The sequence below is a fragment of the Quercus suber genome, unplaced genomic scaffold (assembly GCF_002906115.3).
Source record: "Quercus suber isolate HL8 unplaced genomic scaffold, Cork oak 2.0 scaffold_144, whole genome shotgun sequence".
Taxonomy (NCBI): Eukaryota; Viridiplantae; Streptophyta; class Magnoliopsida; order Fagales; family Fagaceae; genus Quercus; species Quercus suber.
In genome coordinates, this window is record NW_027069605.1 from 984521 (window position 1) to 1004839 (window position 20319).

The 20319-nt window shown below is 32.6% G+C and overlaps 2 non-coding genes across 3 annotated transcripts; one reads left to right on the plus strand and one right to left on the minus strand.

The window, feature by feature from the left end:
* Positions 1 to 575: 575 nt before the first annotated feature.
* LOC112038591 (uncharacterized) lies at positions 576 to 3709 on the minus strand. Of its 2 annotated transcripts, none has more exons than XR_010630256.1 (4): positions 3447 to 3709; positions 1873 to 1934; positions 1620 to 1751; positions 576 to 1062 (listed from the first exon to the last, which is right to left on the minus strand). It is a non-coding gene; the product is annotated as an uncharacterized LOC112038591 (transcript). The 2 variants fall into 2 exon arrangements; XR_010630257.1 differs by having other exon boundaries at positions 1620 to 1747; positions 3447 to 3708.
* Positions 3710 to 14384: 10675 nt separating this feature from the next.
* LOC112001514 (uncharacterized protein At1g10890) lies at positions 14385 to 18938 on the plus strand. The gene is made up of 4 exons (XR_010630258.1): positions 14385 to 14654; positions 15282 to 15497; positions 17272 to 17490; positions 18365 to 18938. It is a non-coding gene; the product is annotated as an uncharacterized protein At1g10890 (transcript).
* Positions 18939 to 20319: the final 1381 nt, after the last annotated feature.

A 20319-nucleotide genomic window follows, 5' to 3' on the forward strand; every position in this document is an offset into this window, starting at 1 on the left:
TACTCAAGAAATTTGTGGTAAATCACTACAATAAAAACGGGGCTATCCCAGCGTTTTCAAAACCGCTGGGATAGCCCCAAAAAGCGCTGGGATAGGGTCAAAATTCCTATCCCGGCGTTTTTTTTCCCGGCGCTTCAAACCGCTGGTTTTTGAATGTCGGGATAGGGTTGCGTGGACCTGTACCAGCGCTTTTCAAAAGCGCTAGGATAGGTCCCGACGCTTTCAGACCCTATTCCGGCGTTTTTACTTGTGTCGGGACAGCCTTTATGAAAATGTGAATATAACCTATCCCAGCGCTTTTGAAAGCGCTGGAATAGGTACTACCTATGCTAGCGTTTTCAAAAGCGCTGGGATAGGTCATGAAAACGCTGGCATAAGTCATGAATGAATAAAATTTAAAAGGCCTATACCAGCGCTTTCGGGATAGGTCATTTAAAAAAATATATATATTCCAAACCCTATTCTAGCGGTTTTCAAAGCGCCGGGATATGTCATTTTTTTTTTTTTAATTAATTTTTTTAGCACCTGTAATGTACCTACAATACATATTTTCCAATAGCAAATACAATACCACATTAAACCAAGAAACTAAATATATTTAATTACACCATATCAATAATTATATCCCAAATGTCTAGAATGTTATACATACACGAAATAATACATCCCAAGTGTCTAGAATGTTCCGAGGCGCACGTACACTACGATTTCACCATTGCACATTGAGTTTCAAAAATGTAAGCCACCCGCTTGCTCCCAAATAACAACCCATCACAGCATACCATATGTATTTACTTAGACAAAATATGAGAAATTGACAACAAATTGAACAACAATACGTCAACATTCACAGAACAAACAACACTCACAACATAAAATACACCACATTTTCTCTCCATGCAAGCCACCCACTTGCTCCAAAACAACAACCCACCACAGCAGTAATGTAAACACATTATTTTACAATTTAAGGGAATTAAGAAGCAGATCTTACTCACTCTTTAGCAATCCCAGTGTTTGCCCACGGAAAGAAGAAGGTAAACTTCAAACAAGCTGCCACTCCTGCAAAAGTGAACTAACCATTACTCACTACTATGATAACTTAAATGACGTAAATTAGGTCAATTCCTGTCCAAAACCATGTAACAAGTGAACCACGGTATAGGCTTGTTTTAGTTTTGATATACTTTTTTTTTTTATAGGTAAACAGAAAACTTTTATTAAAGGGAGAAAAAAATAAAAGAGAAGTACAAGATGTTCATGATGATGAACAACAACACAACAGCAACAAAACAGCAACACAGCACAACACTACACAACACACCACAATACAACAACAAGACATAAGTCTTTGAAGCTAAGAGAAGGCATAAACTCAGAGAGAGAACACTCGGTAAAACCCCAGCAACAAGACTGCTCCATTAGTGTCCATTCGTTATAAACTGTTTATAATTATTTCATTCTTTTAGTGTCCATTCATTACACTTTTTTATTCATTAAACCCATTAAGAGATTTCATGTAGATAAATTTTAATATTCCTTTATTTGACAAAAAACTAGTGAGTTCTTGCTACTATAATCCTATATTAAAATTTTTTTACTTTAACAGTAGACATTACCCATCTAAGCAAGCAATGCCAAGTGCCATGCCCAAAACTTTAGCCTCTTTAATCATGCATGAAAACTCGGATCCCTTATTTCTTTGTAGAGAGTTAACATTTTGCAAGTTTCTATCATCTTGAGTAACCTGCCTTCATAAACCAAATGAAATTAGTATGAAGAACTTTCCAAAAAAAAAAAAAAGCACCCAAAATAAGTTTAAAAGAAAGTAAACAACATAGAGTGATTGCATTTGCACACAAGGATTCTCACCTCACTTCCTGAATTTAAGCGGCATGTATAAGTTGATAACTTAATAGCAGGAATGGATCCATCTACAGGCAACAAAGATTACTTAAAATTAAGATATGTGGTCAAGAATAAATTATCTAAAGTTCCATCATTTGCAGATTACTGTAAATTTGTTCCCTGTAGGTCAGCCCTCTTCTAAATTATCTAATAGCAGGATTTGGAGAGAGAGAGTGAGAGTAAAGGATACCAAAGGTAAAGTATGTGCCACATGTAGCGCACATGAACAAAAGCTTACATGATATTACAATAACATTAAGAACAAAGTTATGGAATTAAACACAAAAGATGAACATATATATATATATACTCATCTCTATGCTTCCTAGAGGGACAAACTTATTTGTAAGTATTAACAGGCTAAGATATATGATTGGCTTGAAAGAAAATAAATTAATAAGGAAATTGTTGAATGGAGAGAAGAAAAATAATTGATCCTAGAAGTGCTAAAAAATACAGAAGCATGCGTTGAAGTTAATGATGGGGGAGGTGGGGGTTGGCAAAGTTTGAAAGCAAAATGGGGGTTGGCAAAGAATGATGTGTGAAAAAGGCTATGTTAGAAATTTCCGCAAGTAACCATGAGTACTCATTTGGTAATATAGGTGGACATAAAGATTGTTGAAATTTCCAGTTCAACATACACACAAAATTCCTTGAGCCCTTGACACCACATGGACTCATTTTGCACTTTACACCTTGCCAATAGAAGTAGCACAAGTTCTACTTGTTAATGATTGTTGTGAGCACCAAAAATTAAATAAACATAACAATTAACAGTCTGGCCAATAAGAATATACTCAAAAAAGTAAGATTAAGCAAGCAGGCTACAACATGTTGAGATGAAATAAATCACAGTAATCAAATTTTACCGCAAATTCATTTACACCACACAATTTAGCAGCCAACTCTTTCAAACTACAATGGAACTAAGATAGAATATAGGTACTATTCAATTAGCACACTGAAAGCGATTTTTCTTTGTAAAAAGAAAAACCAACATTGCTCCTAAAAGCAATTAAAAGTACATATAAAGTGCCAACCAACCGTTGTGCAAAAACGTATCTCCAAGATCACGAAATTACAACGAACCCAATTCAAAATTGCAACTTTCCATAACATTAAAGCATAAAAATTTGAACTTTATCAGTTTAACTACTCTAAAACCAATTGAAGCAGTAAATAAATCAAATTAGTCTCAGATTCAAATCCAGACAACTAAAAATAAATAAAAGCATTAAAAAATGAAAAAAAAAACAAAACCGTTCCTCTTTTTTTTTAAACCCAAATTCCACGTACATAAATTATAACCCGTTTGGTTTCCGAGAAAACATATAACAATCAAGAAAATATTTTTTTATAAAAAAATTAATTTTTTTAAATTAATTGTTTTGATAATGATTTTCTCGGAAGCCACTGATCTTGAAACTTCACAACAATCCAAAAAAAAAAAATCATCGACAATCTATAACTAAAAAAAAATCTAAATTTTGAAAAGAAGAGGGAGGGAGGGAGGGAGGGAGGGAGGGAGAGAGAGTTACCTTATTGGAGAGAGATCTAAGCGAGAAAGGCTGCGAGAAAGCCGATCTGACCCAGTTTGGCGGTGGGGAGGAGGAATAGCGGTAGTGGGGAGGAGGACGAGGCGCTGCTGCTTGGTGAACGCCGATCTCCTCCGGCTTTGTCCTTCCGGCGACACTTGATCTCCACCGGCCTTCTCTCCCTCTCTCCCTCAGTCCCTCTGCTGCGTTCTTTCTCCCTCTCTCTCTTTTCTTTTCTCTGATGTGATATAGTGTAACTATGAAGTAAATAGAATAACGTGTCTCATTTTTTTTTTTTTTTTGATAAAAAGAATGGTTGAAGTTGAGTAATGAATTGGGTGTGAAAATGTTTGGTCTTTAAAATTAGTAGGTTGAAATAAAATTGAGTTAATCCCTTTGTATGTAATTGTGTGATATGATATTTAATATTAAATAGGTTTCTTTTTTTGAGAAAAAAATAGAAGAGATAATTAATTAATTAATGAAAAGTTATTTAATTATTAAATAACACCTATCTATTCACTTACAAGTTTTTCAATTAACATTGTTTTCTAAAAAAAAAAAAAACAAGTTTTTCAACTAACAAGATAAATAAGTAAAAATTAAAAAAATTATTTAAAAAAAAAAAAAAAACTACCGCTTGGATTCCACTTTCCATGTTTTACTCCTAAAAAAGTGCTTTTAATATGCTAACAACGTTTTCCACTTTTTCAATTATCAATTTAATTTTTTCCCTTTTACAATAGATTATATTTAAATTGTCACCTCCCATGTTTTACTCCTAAAAAATTGCTTTTAATTTATTCAGTTTTTTTTTTTTTCCTTTTACAATTGATTACATTTAATTTTCACTTCCCATATTTTACTCCTAAAAAACTGCTTCACATTTCCCACTTTTTCAATTACTAAATTCAATTTTGTTTTTCATTTTATCAAAAAAAAAAAATGCTCTTCCTTTTTCTTCTTCTTCTCCTTTCAGATTTGGTTTCCAAATCCTATATATATATAAAGATTTGGTTCCTAAACAATCTAAACAGACATTGTCAGAGGCTCAAACAGCTTTTTAGATTCTATCTTTTGCAAGTTCCTCTTTCTTTTATTTTATTTTTTATTTATCATGGCTGCCAAGTATATATAATTGAGGATTACATACCCATGGATGAATATAAGTTTGGATAAATGAATCATTTAAAAACAAAGTATTCTTTTTTTGTACATTACTAAAATTAAAAAAAAAAAAAAGTTTAGATATGCCCACAAATATGGGACTGAATTGAGTATTGATAATAAAAAGGAATAGATATGGGACTGAAAGATCTATTGCTTAATGTGTACGCAGGTGCAATGAACGTTATAAATTGATTACTACATTAACAAAATTGTCAAAAATGAAATATAATTATAGAATACTAACCTCTGAGCACGCGCGTGAGCGCTTGTTCAGAGGCTTTTCTATTTTGTTGGATAAAGGTTAATAATTTGCATCAATTACAATTTGGGATTACTACATTTTCCAATCACAAAAAAAAAAAAAAAAAAAAAAAAAAAAAAAAAAAAAAAAAAAAAAAACCTAGGGGTGTGATGAGTATTATGCGTTTGAGGTGAAAAAAAATTTCATCACACCCCTAGGTTGTTTTTCCCCCATGATTGGAAAATATAGTAATCACAAATTATAATGGATACAAATTATTAACCTTTACCCAATAAAATTTATTTAATTATTAAATAATAAAAATATGTAAATATATTTTAATACCACAAACTAATTGAGTATAATTTAATAATTAATAAGAATTAATATAATACTTCAAATTAATAAAATATAATTTAACACTACAAATTAATAAAATGTAACAAAATTTAATTGAATTTAATACTTCAAACTAATTTAATATATTTTAATTTAATACTTCAAATTAATAAAATATAATTCCTCACTACAAATTATTAATGTGGGGGAAAAAGGGGTCAGGCCCAAGTTAATGGGCCGAATGCCCACGAGAGGACTGTTTCACATCCGAAAAGAGGGATGCGGAGAAGACAAGGCCCAGAGTGGAGTGGAATCCTCTTGGTGAAGGATCATCTCTGTCCGAGGAGGATATCTCCAGTCCGAGGAGGACATCTCCTGTCCGAGGAGGATGTTGTGCTCTGATATGATATCGGAGATTAATTGAGTAGGGGAAAAGCCTGAATGACTGTCCGAGGACTCCACCTGATCAAGATAAGCTCAAAGCCTATTCAGGAACGATAAGGATGGGGAAATATCTGAGGGAAAGGCTGCTGCCACCGTATTCAATGCATTGCAACAGCTTTTCTGGCCGCATTTATGTGGAGAAGACCTCTGAACAGTGCATCCTAACCTACCGCCACTCACACAGAGATGAAAAGAAGCTGCCTGACGTGACAGGTATTTGGGCAAGTTCATGGATGGGGAGCACGTGGACGATGGAGATGAGGGTAAAAGTGAATATATAATAAAGGGGAGCACCTGTCAATGTGACCCCCAGAGGAAGAGGGAGAGAAAAGAGAGAAGAAAAACAATAGAGTGTTTGAGACTATCAATATATACAAACTGATCAATGCACAGTTGAAAGGGCTATGATCCATTGTTATTAATCCCTTGCTAATTCTAGTTCTTTGACCCATACTGTCTTTGGGTTTACGTAAAGAAACTGAACCCTACAATTAAAATATGATGTAATAACTAGAAAAAAAATGTAAGATGAGATAGGAGGACCTATCAATTAAAATATAATTAAATATTACTTTGGAATGACTAAAATACCCCTAAAGCTAAAAGAAGGCCAACTTACCTGCATAACCATAGAAAATTACTGAAACACCCCTACCACCCAAAAAATGGCTGAAACACCCCTAAAGCAAGAAAAATAGCTGAAATACCTTTGAAGCCTAAAAAGGGACCAAAATACCCTTGAATCCTAAGAAAACACCAAAATTGAAAGAAATATAATGTATTTTTCAATGTAAATGACTATAATACCCCAGTACCTAAAAGAATGCCAACCTACCCCCCAAACTCAACAAATGACCAAAATACCCCTGAAACATAAAAAATAACCAAAATACCCAAGAAACCCAAAAAATGAGCAAAATACATTCAAAACCTAAAAATGACCAAAAAACCCCCCAAAACCCAAAAAAAAAAAGTCCAAAATACCTCTGAAACCTAAAAAATGACTAAAATAGCTCCGAAACCTTAAAAATGGCCAATCCCAGCGCTTTAGGTGACCTATCCCAGCACTTTTGGAGCGCTGGGATAGGTCATTCTCCCGGGGAATGGAGAAAGAGCTGTCCCAGCACTTTTAAAAGCACTAGGACAGCTCTTTCTCATAAGGGAATGGAGAATGACCTGTCCCAGCGCTTTAAAAGCGCTGGGACAGCTCTTTCTCCATAAGGGAATGGATGGACCTGTCCCGGGGCTTTTAAAAGCGCCGGGACAGGTTTTTTCCCATAAGGCAATTGAGGGACCTGTCCCAGCGCTTTTCAAAGCACCGGGACAGGTCTTTTCCCATAACAGAATGGATGGACCTGTGCCAGCGCTTTCAAAAGCGCCGGGACAGGTTTTTTCCCATAAGGAAATTGAGGGACCTGTCCCAACGCTTTTCAAAGCGCCGGGACAGGTCTTTTCCCATAACAGAATGGATGGACCTGTGCCAGCGCTTTCAAAAGCGCCGGGATAGGTTTTTTCCCATAAGGCAATTGAGGGACCTATCCCAGCGCTTTTCAAAGCGCCGGGACAGGTCTTTTCCCATAACGGAATGGATGGACCTGTCCCAGCGCTTTCAAAAGCGTCGGGACACGTCTTTTCCCATAAGGGAATGGATGGACCTGTCCCAGCGCTTTTGGACTTCCTATACCAGCGTTTTTAAAAAACGCCTCTATAGGCCTCCTATTGCAGCGCTTTATAAAGCACCGATTTTGAGCCGCCGCAATAGGATTTCCTATACCAGCGTTTTCAAAAAGCGCTGGTACAAGCTTATCTATTGGGTTGCACATGTAGAGGTACAGTGTATATTTATTGTAAATTGTCTTACGTTTTGCATACATATAAATCCAAATAGGAAATGAAATTCCAAGTCCAATTTTAGTTTGAGGATTTTAAATTTTTAAAAGTCTGAGTAAAATTCCATTGCCTGTATGGCCGATTACAAACAACTAGAAATATGCCGTTGTTTCCAGGCAAAAGTGCGGGTTATAATCTAATCAAACATCTAATGCAACATGTGAAAAATATATAAATAGATAAATAAATACTTTTAAACACAAATTTGAATTTGATTTCTTAAAAATCTCAAAAAATACACTATGAGATGATGATATTCATAAACACTTAAAAAAAAATTACTCAAATATCTAAGAGCATTACATAACAAAGACATAATAATTTTCTGTTAAACAAAATATTTAGAAATAGTGAAAGGATACTACACAAAGATCATTTTCATCAATATATAGTCTAGACAATAAACTAGACTATATCTTGTTGTTTTCCAAATAAACTAAAACCTAACAAAAACACAAAATATGACATATTATAATATGATTTTTCTCCAAATTATATCAACAACAAAAATATTCATTAAAAGTATTTAGTGTTGTAAATAAAATGATAAAAAAAATATTTGCATCAAGAAACACTTATATATTGATTAATGACATGCACAAAATTATATAATGCAATATGTTGTGTTAGTTTTCCTAAATCTATGATTAAATGTCATTCAAAAATCCTAGATCTACACCTTGCTCCATGCAAAAAAAAAGAAAAACATTTTATTTATTTTGTTATGAGAATACCATGACTTCATGATAGAAAATCCTAGAACTATTTTTATGATGAAAAACTATGAATTATATTTTTAATAGAAAATACAGATCTGGTATTATGATGCAAGAAAGAATGACTTCATGATAGAAAATCCTAGAACTGTTTTTATGATGAAAAACTATGAATTATATTTTTAATAGAAAATATAGATCTAGTATTATGATGCAAGAAAGAATGAGTTTTATAAAAATAATTTCAGATATGTTTTTGAGATAGAAAAAAAAATGAATTTCATAAAAAGAATTTCAAATATGTTTTTGAGATAGAAAATAAAAGAATGAATTTTATGAAAAGAATTTCAATATGTTTTTGGGATAGAAGACAAAAGAATGAATTTTAGAAAAAGAATTTCATATCTGTTTTTGAGATAGAAAACAAAAGAATGAATTTATAAAAAGAACTTCATATTGGTTTCAAGTGAAAAATAAAAACAAAAATAGTTTCTCCTGCAATGATCTAGGTGATAATTAAGACTGGTTTGAAAAAAGGAAAGGAAAAAAAAAATGACAATGTGTAATCAGCATCTAAATTAACAAACACTTACAATGAGCATTCTTACTATAAAAAAATTAATGGAATCAAACATTTGGATAGAATGCATACACAATACAATTAATCCTAAATTATGACGTTGATTGCAAAATTTTGTAGTTGAAGATATATATTACAAAATATCTATAGTTTAGGTTTCTATCGTTTTCATTCATTAGAAAATCATTAAGTTTATGAGTTATGTACAAGATGAGTTAGACAATAGGAGGTGTAGTGGCTAGCCTTTTATCTTTTCATTTTCAATTATAATAAACCAAAAGTTAAGTTTTAGAAAACACAAATATTTATCAATCTAAGGTAGAGATGCAAAAGTAATAAAAAAAAATCCAACAAAAAATGGAAAAAAAATGAGAGAGAGAGAGAGAGAGAGAGAGAGAGAGAGAGAGAGAGAGAGCATTTTTTGATAGAAAAACTATGCATAGAATGGAAGAGAGTGACAAATTTATAGTAAGAGTTTGGGAATAAGAAGAGACAAAATGAAGGAAGATAAATTGGCAAAAATTATAAGTAAAGTTAAACTGCCCAGGATGAATATGTATAGACAATACTTTTGTTTTGAATTATTTATTTATAACATTAAAATTAAAGTCCTTGAATATGTAAAGTTAAAATAGTCTAAGATGAATTTTTAAAGACAATATATTTATATATATTTAATATTGTAAAAAAATTAAAAGTAAAAAATAAATATGAAAAAGAATAATGACATGGCGAATAAGGTGGCTCAACAGGAGCTTAATAACAATAAATACTATGTTTCAGCTTTTAAATATATATATATATATATGTAGTAATGTGTACTTGCATATTGACAATCCATTCAAGGGCGGAGTGTAGAGGGAGGATGTGAGTATTAGCATTGGTGGTGTTCAAAATTTAGCATATACATTTTGGAACCCAAAAAAAAAAAAAAAAATTTATCTATTTTAGCACCCTACTTAACATTACACTCTACATATGTTATCTTATCTAACCCATTAAAATAACCTAAAATAAATTCTACCATTTAAATTTATAAAAAAAATAAATAAATAAATAAATAAATAAAAACACCACATTGGTAGTAGCCACTACTACCACAAACCCATTACCATCATTAGAAACCCACCACCACTGAGGAAAAAAAAAATTCTATCAATTGAGAAAATACAAAACCATAGAGCTGCAAACATTAACCAAACTTGAGCCATTGCAATCCCCAAAAATGCAAGCCCATGGTATTGAAACCCACAACCGCCACAACTAAATCTACCCACCACCCATAAACCCAAAAATCAAAGGTCTTCACACACACACACACACACACACACACAGAGAGAGAGAGAGAGAGAGAGAGAGAGAGAGAGAGAGAGAGAGAGAGAGAGTAGCAACTTGCTATAGTAAGCTGCTACTATACTATAGCTGCTACTATTAGTAGTTCATAACAAGTTGCCAAATTTTTTTAGATTTGGCAACTCCAATGTAAAATTTCTTTATGTTGTTTAGAATACTAAAATAGCCTTTTGAAAGTTTGACTTCTTTTTCTTTTTAAGAAACAATGTTTTGTTGTTTTAGCACCTAATGGCTAATGCTCTTAGCATTTACAAATTACAATAAAGATGTTTTAAAATATAACTTTTAACAACCTAAAAAGTCACTTTATCTATTTTAACAACTCATTTTTAAATACATTCAACATCAAAACTTCTATTTTAACATACAACACATTAAAATAATATAAATAACACGATAAAATAATATATCAACACAATAAACAACAACAGTCACAGCCAACCGTCACAAACAGCAAAGCGCTCCCATCAACCACGATAACTACCACAACCCACGGCCATAGCCAAACCCACAATCAAATCAACCTCCACCACCACCACTAGAACCACCAATCTACAAGACCCACACCCAAAATCAACCACCACCACCAAAGTTTAATCTCAAAAAGAGAAAATCAAAGGAAGACAAAGATAAGGAAGCTTTAGTTGTTCGGCCAAAGAAAAAAAAAGCAAAAGATTGAAGAAAAAAGAAGAGAGAGAAGGGAGCAATAGGTGGTTTGGCCAAAGCAACAGAGTAAAAGAGTTTGGCCAAAGCAACAGAGTAAAAGAGAGAAAGAGATGTGTCTGAAGAAAGAGAAAGATACACAGATAAAATATAAAATAATAAAAGAGGAGAGGGAACCGAATAAAAAAGTATATTTTGTTATATCATCCAACTACAGTGAGCATATTCACATCAAAGATTTCAAAAAATTTAGCATTTAGCATCTCAAAAACCTACTTTATTTATTTTAAGTTTTAACAACCCACTTTATAATGCACTCAACATCAAAGATTTTATATTTTTTACCACTTCATTAAAATATATTTTTATTTATTTTTTATTCTCAATCTCATCTCTTCCACTCCCACAAAGCTACTGCCCACACCCACTGCCACCAGCCACTTATCTATTTCATTCAGATTTTGATGATGGTGCTCTAGAGATCTCTCTGTTAAAGCCAACATGATTGTGTCATCATCCTCCCCTACAAAACATAATTATACTTCAACATACAAAGATGAACCCCCACCTTTTTTTTTCCTCTTCTGACCAAACAAAGACATAGAAAAAGTAAACCACCGAACACAAAAAGCAAAAGAAAGGGTAACATCCTAGTAATATGCCTAAGATAAAAACATATATTACACTTAAAATAGTACGAAACATTAAATCAAAATCCAGGAATATATTAATAAGAGCAATTTTTATTCAAAGATGAACACTAATTGAGCATATGCAAAAGGGAAAAACTGGACTTTTTTCTTACAACCTCCAACCACCAAAATCACAAGCCCAAAACTACAATAGCATCCACCACCAAGCCACCACCCACTGTAAAATCGCAACCAAGCCACTACCCATTTAGTTTTAACACTTAGCTACAGTGAGCTACTAGAAATGGCAGCTTACTGTAGCTAGGTGACAAAAAAATTTTACTTTTGACTTTTTTGATGTAATGTGTTTTTTGTGTGTTGGTTGTTATTAATAGCATTTTTAGCTTTTTGGCATTCTTGATGTGAATACACTAAGCTGCTAGAGATAGCAGCCCACTATAGCAATCACTTAAAATTTATTGCTTTACCTTCTTTGTTGTAGTGTGTGTGTTTGGTGTTTTGGTTGCTAATAGTCATTTTAGCAACCTTATTGTGAGTGCTTGGACTTAAAATCCTACTGTTCCTACCTCTGAATATATGTATATATATATATATATTATATGAGAAATGCTACGTTCACAACATTTTCATAACAAATCACAGGTGATTAGTTGTTATTGGTTCTAATTTGAACCTATTATTGAAATTACTTTTCTGTCCCACCAATAACAACTTGTAACAACTTGCCACGTAGAATTTGTTGTGAAAATATTTTGAAAATGTTGTGGACATATCATTTCTCTTTTTATATAGAATTTTAAATATGACCAACCCTATCTTAAAATAATAATAAAAATAAAACAAATTGTACTAGATATTTGTAAATTACCACAGCATCATTTGTTTTTTACTTTTTGTGTGTTGATTGTTATTAATAGCATTTTTAGCATTTTGGCATTCTTGATGTGAATGCTCTGAGCTGATAAAGATACCAGCCTACTGTAGCAAGCACTTAAGAATTTATTGCTTTACCTTCTTTGTTGTAGTATGTGTTTTTGGTGTTTTGGTTGCTAAATTGACTATTTAGCAACCTTATTGTGAGTGCTTGGACTTAAAATCCTACCTCTCTATATATATTTTTTATAAGAATGATGCTATGTTCATAAGATTTTCACAACAAATTACAGGTGGTTAATTGTTATTGGTTCTAATTTGAACCTATTACTGAAATTACTTTTCTATTCCACCAATAACAACCTATAATAACTTGCCACGTAGAATTTGTTGTGAAAATGTTGTAAACATATCACTTCTCTTTTTATATAAAAATTTTAAATATGACCAACCCTATCTTAAAATAATAATAATAATAATATAATAATAATAATAATAAATATTGTACTAGACATATGTAAATTACCACAGCATCATTTGTTTTTTCATTTTATTACATTTATATATGTATAAGTAGCTAGTTAAAACAAAGTGTATTCAGTGTAGATATCTTTTTTTTTTTTTGAGAGTTTCAAACTATAGCGTCCGCTCCTAATGATAGCTCTTTATTATCAAACTAAGACACCAATTAATTTTTGGTGTAGGGCGGTGATTGAACCCCAAATCTCTTATATAACAATCAGAAACTTTACCAATTGAGCTAACTGGACCCAATATCTCTTAAACAAAGTGTATTTAGTGTAGACTTTACCTTAAAATAGATAAGTTTATATAATTGACTAATGCACCTTCTTTTCTTGTAATTACTTTGACGTTGTTCGTAAATCATTTAACCAAATAATTTCTCAACAAAAAAAAAAAAAACAAAAAAACAAAAAACAAAAAACAAAAAACAAAAAAGCAAAAAAACAAAAAAACAAAACTTAAGATATACATTTCTAAAAAGAGATTAAATTCTATAAGGATGGGGTGTAAAACCTATGTTTTACACCATCCAATAAGTGATTGCCACATTAGCATTTTATTTAAAATTTATTAAAATTCAATACATCCTATTATACCTAATAACATCTCAATAGATTCTCAATTTGGTTGGATTTATATATGGGTATAAGAGTTGATTGAGTGTGATTGTGTTTATTCTTAAATATGTGATAAGATGATGTGGCATGTTAGGATTGGAGGAGTAAAACATGGGTTTTACACCACATCCTTATAGAATTTAATCTCTTCTAAAAATATATAAGTAAATCTCTTTAATTTCTTTAAAATAAAAGTCTTCTTTTTATATTAAAAAAACATTTTTTCTGTTTTTTATTTTTTTCATCTCTTTTCATTAGGAGAATTAGAAATAACCTAGGTTTGCGTGACAAGTGCAAAATGGATTATGCCTCTTGAGCATTTGCACTAGTTCATGCAAAAAATTATTTTCTATTTTAGAATAAGAACTTACATTTTATATCTTACACACTCACTTTTCAAAAAATTTCATATCAAATTATCTATTTTACAAAATATTTTATTAAAATATCAATTTATCTTGATTCTTTTAATTATTTATTTTTCTTCGCATGTAACAATCATCATTTACTCTTTTTCTTTATTTTTAGGATACAAATAAAAAATAAATGCAAGATGAATAATGTTCGTGTAAATTACACAATTACTATAATAAACTTGTAAATTTATACAATTATACATAACCTAATGTGAGTCAATTTTTAAGCAAAAATGTATAAATTTTTCTCTTTTTTCTATCATTTTACGGTATATTTTCAAGGTTTTTTTTTTTAAAAAGTTTTTTTTTTAAAATCGATATATTTTTAGGTTGATTAGCATTCTCAGCCACACTAGACATGAAATTGAAAAAAAAAAGAAAAAAAAATGTAAACTCTAAATATCTTTATAAAATTACTTAAAATAGCTTTAAGCTAAGATTTTCCCTTATCATTTTTCTAATTACTTTTACTTTACGGGAAGGTTAAAAAAAAAAGGTCCAGGTTTCAATGGGGGGTTTGGGTAATCGCCATTGAAACATAAAGTTTAGTTTAAAAAAAAAGGGGCAGAGATGCCTCGAAGCTTGTCGCGGTCGCCATCTTACCACCGAAGGAGATACTCTCCTCCGTCCCCAGTTTCTCGCCACTCCCGGAGAAGCCGAAGAGATCGAAGCCGCAGCCGCAGCCGCAGCCGCAGCCGTAGCCGCTCTCCCTATTCCAATTCTCACTCCAGGTCCATTTTCTCTTTTTCACTAAAAACCCATTCAAATTTTACCCCCCACTTTTTCTTTCATCTTATTGTTTGTTTGATTGTCCTATGTTTCACTTTAGCTGTGTTTGAAGTTTTAAGGTTTTGAATGTTGTTCATAACAGTTAATGGGTTCTCTTTTTTCTGCTTCAATTTGTTAAGCACATGCTTGTTCTTTTTTTGATATAAAGTCATGAAAACCGTTTTAAATGCCAAAATATGCTGGTGAATATGTTTATGTGAAAATGGTTGATTGATACTAGAGTTGATCTCAGTGTTGATATGTGTGTCTTGGTTGGTTGTTTGATTGTGCTACATTTCACTTTGCTGTGAGTTCAATTTCGGCTTTTGAATGTTATTGACAACAGTATATTGGTTATCTTTCCTGCTATGCTGCTAATGAAGGGAATTTTTTATGGGACATTTGTTTGGATGAATGAGTAATTATTCTATTTCTAACAAAAACAAGAATACAATCAGAACAACAGCTCAAAACTCAACACAGCATATTAAGAACACTTAAAAAAGAAAGAAAAAAAAATTTTAATGTTTGAGATGTTTTAACCGGAGTAGCTGAAGCTAATAAGCTAAAGTTGTATTTTTTAAAAGCAGGCGAAGAAGTCGTTCTAATTCCTCACGTCGCCGTAGAAGCCGCTCACCATCATACAGGCGCAGGAAGCGGTCTCCCACACCTAGGCGACACCGTAGGCAAAGAAGTAGGAGTACCTCTTTGTCTCCTTTGCCCAAGTCTCGTAGTCCAAGTGTTGCATCGGCTGAACGAAAAAGTGCCACCGAGAAACTAAAGAGAGAGGAGGAAGAAAAGAAGAGGTAATTCTCATGCATTTTCACTGTATATTTTCATTCCTTGATACACTTGTTTAACTTGTAAATTATAACTTTTCTGTCTCTCTCTTGGACAGTTTAAAGTTAAATCAAATATGAGTGTTAATGGTAAATAAACTGGAAATCTTAGCAAGGACTCTAAGAAGTGAATGAAGTGGAAGCTTTGCAGATATTCATATATATTAAATTCTAGTGTATAGGTTACATATAGGCAAATAGGTTTAGATGTTGTTTCACGAGTTATTTTGTGTAATTTTATTTTTGGCTGTAGCAGACCCCAATTAAGTTGGCTTTAAGCCTTAGCTGAGTTCAGTTAGATTAGTACAGGCTTTACAAAAGTTTTTTGCTGTTTTGAATTTTGTGTAGGCCTATATGGAGGCTCATTAGACGGATGAAAATGAATGACAATGTTTTGAGATATTATATTATGAAAGAGCTTTAACTCTTTTGCATTTCCCTATCTCTCTTTTCCTCTCACCCTATCCATCCAGTATTATCTTCTCTCTCCCTCTGAGGTAGTTTTTCTTGTCCTTTGAAGTAATTAAGCACCTCCATGTTACAGCATTTGTGGATATTCCCTTGCAGCCATCAAAACTGCCCATTTCTGTTGGGGACTTTCTTCATTTGCTTTGAATCATTCAGTACTATGTAGATGATACTTGATTTGGATCTCTAATTAAGCCACTGCTTGTTGATTCTGTTGCCAGTTTCAAAGCAGACCAGATGGAAATGACCTAAATTAAACTATTGAAGTTGTTCTCTGATCCAGTTTGGTGCATTTGTAAGAATAGCTGACCAACTAAGCCTAGCCCCAAAATACAGACTAGACCGTAATAGCCTCCTACTGCATCCCCTTATCACTGCCACAAATCCAAATGCATCATGCTTTTAGGTATCTTTGGTTAGATCTCAACTAAATCTGAGGGCAGTCCAAATATACTTCTAGTGAATAACAAGGGGTGGGGGGAAACCTAAAATATTGTGGAATTGGATAGAGATAGTGAAGAAGGATATGATAAATACAGAGGGAACAGATGGTTCAATCTTAGATAGGAATATATGACAGAATGTCAGAAAAAGATACATGTGGTGACTCCATTTATTTGGGAAGAGGACCATAAAGCTGACTCTAGTTAATTTTATTGCTTAATTGTGTTAGGTTGTATTGACTTGCATCGGTTTTATAAAGTGAGCAGATAGCAGTTGTTGGTGAAGATTTTGAAGCTATAGCTAGATGCATTTAGTTGATCATTCAAAAATCAGTTAATGATGAAAATCATATCAAACATCATCTTCTTTTATGTAAGATAGTGAGGATCCATTGGGCACTTATGTTTCTGTGGTTTATAAACATGTGATGAATTATAGATTATTGTGCCCTCCTACTCGTCTTAATGATTCTAGCATATTTGCTTGTATGAGATCCATGATTAGTCTTGAACATGCAACATGTTACTTTTACATTTTTCTCTACTGACTTTTCTGAAGCAAGCCACTTTATAATTGAACTTGTATTTGATGAAAATTAACCTATTTTATCTTGTATTCTACTTGAAACCTTGTATTTGTGGCTCAGTAACCTGTTTTTTAGAGGTATGCCTTAGTGGCAAAGCTTTTGTTTACCATGTTAATGGCTATGGTGGTTGTCAAACCTTATATTACATTAGAAAAGTGAAGTTCGCAATTTTTCTATGGTTTAATTTGCTGCTATGGGACAATCTATAGAATTCTAGGCTTGACTTTTTTCATATGCTATCAGGCAGCAACTTGAAGCAGAACTGAAACTATTAGAAGAAGAGACTGCAAAAAGGCTGGAGGAGGCAATTCGGAAAATGTTGAGGAGAGGTTGAATTCTGAGGAAGTTAGGTTAGAAATAGAGAGGCAAATAGAGGAAGGTCGAAAGAAATTGTTTGATGATGTTGCAACTCAACTTGAAAAAGAAAAGGAAGCTGCACTTATGGAAGCAAGGCAGAAAGAAGTAAGCATCTTAAACTGAGGCCTCCTCCTCTGGATGGCTAGCTAAACACAACATGTAGTCAGATACAGCTGTTTCTATTTCTTGCAATGTTTTGGTAGTGCAAATTTCCAACGTAATAAAGTTGCAACCACTGCTTTTAGTGATAAAAATTACTTAGGGGTAGTATTAAGATGTCCTTTAGCATCATATTTGCAGTAAATAGGCTGTTGTGGCCCGTGAATGAGTTGGCCCACTTCAACATGTTTAAAATTTGTAGGAGGATATGATGTTGGGTTTATTTGGTTATAAGATATTAGTGTAACTTATATCATGAAAGTTTCTTTAAAAAAAGAAAGGCATGAGCACGATGAAATAGCTTTTAACTGGAAGAAGAATCATTCTATCACAACAATATGGGACTCTACTACTGACGAGTTTCACTGTTCTAAACATATATTGTATACCGTGTTAATGTGATATTGGGGCTTTTACGGTGGGTTTGGAGGCTTAAGCAGGGATTGTCACTTTGTTAGAAAATTACAATATAAATTACGTCATTATCACTGTCATTTACTGGAAATCCAAGAAATCTGATGCAGCTTCATGTCCTAATATGGGAAGTGATGTTCTTAGTTGCAGTAAGATTGGGTATTTGTCAGTGATTAAAAAAAAAAAAGAAAAAAAAAAAGATTAATATCAGTGTTAATTTGTTTCTATTACCTTCCTTTCTTGTATTCCCAAAAAATCTTGTCACAGTTTAAGGTTTCTTGTTATATGCTTTTGAGAAAGCCATAATTCTTAATCTCATATATATTCTCCAAAAATGTTTTTCCTTTTTATTCTTTCTGTCATTTAATATATATTGGCATCTTTATTTGGCCATGACATCCCACAGGAACAAGCTCGAAAAGAGAGAGAAGAGCTGGATAAGATGTTAGAAGAGAATAAGAGGAGAGTGGAAGAGGCTCAGAGAAGAGAGGCTTTAGAGCTGCAGCGGAAAGAGGAGGAACGGTATCGGGAATTGGAGCTTATTCAAAGACAGAAAGAGGAGGCTGCCCGGAGAAAAAGTAGGAAGAGGAAGAAGAGCAGCTGAACCAGATGGAATTGTTGGGTAAGAATAAACCAAGCCAAAGTGTTTAGGTGTTGGCTTATAATGATGATTTCTCTGGTGCTGGTGCTATGGCCCTTACCATGGAAACTGTAGACAAGGACTTTCATGTTGAACTAATATTTGGAAAAATCTCTTTGGATTTTCCACATATCATTCTAGGTTTCTTTATGGTTAAGCTACCTCCTATTGAGGTCTTAGTCTTTTGTCTTTTTTGGCTAGTTGTTGATAGTTTCTTGGTAGGCTGAGTGACAAATTTGGATGAGATACTTATTGTTCAGAATTCCTTGTTTAGGACAGTTGTTTATTAGTTCTCATGTTCTTGGATCAAATTTCCTAATTGGAAAACCTCAGTACCTCACCTACAATTGTAGTAACAAAGCATCTATAACGTTAACTGGTAACTCTTGATTTGTAGTGGTGTAAAAGGTGAACATAGTGTTTCTTGTTAATTTTCTGTAACAAAAAAAAAAAAAAAAAAAGAATAATAATAAAATAATAAAAAATAAATAAAAGAAGGAAAAACAAGAAGAAGAAGAAAGCGTTTCTATACAATTTTTGCAATTATCTTGCGGAACAGTTCTATTAATCGTTGCACTTTGTAACTTGTTTCCTTCTTTTCGTCTTCTTCTTTTCACTTTTTATTTTTCCGCCTCATACTGATTATATAACTTGTTAGGTGACCAAAATCATGAAACGTTGTTCTTGAGGTAGGGATGATTTGGTATGCTCAGAAGGTTGACTGTAACAATCTTTAGCTTTTAGTGGTAAGTAGCTTTTGGTGGTAAGCATGGAGAGAGTATTCATAACTCTTGTCTTCTTTGTAGGACAACTTTAATATTTATATTTGAAAAAGATTGCTACACTTATAGTCTGTGTAGTCTGTATATGCTATATAGTATGAGATAATGATCATGATCATTACGATTGTAATATATTCTTAGGTGTTGTCTATCGTCTAATTCGTAAGAAGGTTTAGTTATTTATATGGACTTTTCGAGACATAAGAAAGCTCGGAAGCATGAACATTTCATTAAGGGTGTCGTATCTGTGTCTGTATTGGTGTCAAATTGGTGTCGTATCAACTATGTTATGTTATTATTATTTAAAAATTGCTTATGTCGTCGTGTCATACCCACACTTGGATTTGTACTCATGTCTATGTCTGTGCAAACAACCAACCAAAAAAAGAAAAAGAAAAAGAGGCAATCACCCAAGTTAATGAAAAAAGAAAAATCATGCCCAATAAAAAATGAGAAATATTAAAAATTAAAAAGGGTAGTGTATGGTGTATCACGCTCAGGAAGAATCGTAAATACCATTTTTTCTCTCTCATTTTTCATCCTCTCCATATTCACTCCAACCAAACGAAGCTTTAAGGAGAGGGTTTTTATTATTATTATTATTATTATTATTATTATTATTATTATTGAGAATGACATTTCTAGAGAGTAGTATTGCACTATTGCTTCGTATACCTTTGTGGCTTCTTTGATGTCGAAGAAGACTACCACTATATAAAGTTTTTGGGTCAAGAACTTTAATATTGTTTGGATCTTCTCATAAATAGAATTTGGCTTTGAATTCCCTTCATTTGTAGTATGCAAGAGTTACAAAGCTATGGGTGGTTTTTTTTTTGGTTGAGAACCTGGGTGATTTTCATTTAATATTTAAGGATGATATTGATAGGCAGTGAAGGTAGCTTTGGTGCTTTACACCTCCAAATCCAAATCCTCCGCTTA